A 1,286-nucleotide genomic window follows, 5' to 3' on the forward strand; every position below is an offset into this window, starting at 1 on the left:
GGTGCCCCCCAAGGGCCTCCCGACCCCACTGACCCCTGCAGGTGCCTCCTGAGGACCCGAAGTGGCCGCTCGCACCCACAAGTGGCTCCCGGATCCCCAAGTGCTGCATTAGAGCCACTCTCGGAACTTCAACTCCCGTCATGCCCCGCGCCGCAAACAGCGCCATTGTAGCTGCGCCTAAAACTCCCATAATGCCCCGCGTCCCCGTTGAGTCCCGTTATACCCGCGCCTACAACTCCCATGATCCCCCGCGCCCCATCGAGCGCTGTTGCAGTCTCCAGAGTGCGCTCCCGGACGCCGAAGAACCCCCAAATTCCCCTCCGTGACCCCCAAATTCCCCTCCGTGACCCCCAAATGCCCCTCTGCACCCCCAAATGCTCTCCCGGACCCCAAACTGTCCCTCCTCAGGATCCCTAAGTGCCTCCCCAGTGCGCACTCGATCCCCTCAAGTATCCTCCCGACCCGTAAGTTCCCTTTAAATTCCCTCTCCAGACCCAAAATTGCCCCAAATGTGTCCCATAAATGTCTCGCTGGACCCTGATGTGCTCCCCCCTTGACCCTGTCTGAGACAAAGATGATAAAAAAGATGAGAAAACGACTAAAAATAGGACTAATTAGCATACAGAGGGAGAAATCAAAAAGCAGTAAAAGTTAATTAATTAATGAAGGCAATCACCAAATGAACAATAACTTTTTTGGTTGCTAGAGATGTATAGTTTTTTAATATAAATATTAAGTAATAAAATATACTAATAGTATAAATAATTAAAATAATAAATGCATTTAATTAATTTAATATTGAGAATCAATGACATAAATATTTCTGGATGTCTTGGGGATGCCAGTCCAGGATGGGCAATGTCAGACATGGYGAGGTTGGGGGTGAGGAGCAGATTGTCCAAACAGGGTCAGCCCACAAGGGCTCATTGTTCTCCATGCCCAGAGCTCCTAAGCAGACATTCAGCATCAAGATCACTTGGGAAATGCTTCAGCCACACCTGAACTGAACTCAAAAATATAAAAACCATTCCCTTAAAATAAAGAAAAATTCATGAGGAACACTTTGAAATCTCCCTCCTAGCAGAACTCCAAACCGACTCCAAACAGCTGCACAAGCCCTGGAGACCTGAACACAATGGAAGGAAGAGAAAGAGCTCCTGCCCAGCTCAGCAGCAACAGCAACAGGACTGGAATGACCCTCTGGGGCTTTGTTGCTGAGTCCCTGCACACCAGTCCCTGAGAGGGAGCTGAAGAAACCTCTCAAGAATTCCAAGTCACAATCAATC

Source organism: Malurus melanocephalus, unplaced genomic scaffold (assembly GCF_030028575.1).
Source record: "Malurus melanocephalus ecotype Western Australia unplaced genomic scaffold, MMel_1.1 scaffold_1261, whole genome shotgun sequence".
Classification (NCBI taxonomy): domain Eukaryota; kingdom Metazoa; phylum Chordata; class Aves; order Passeriformes; family Maluridae; genus Malurus; species Malurus melanocephalus.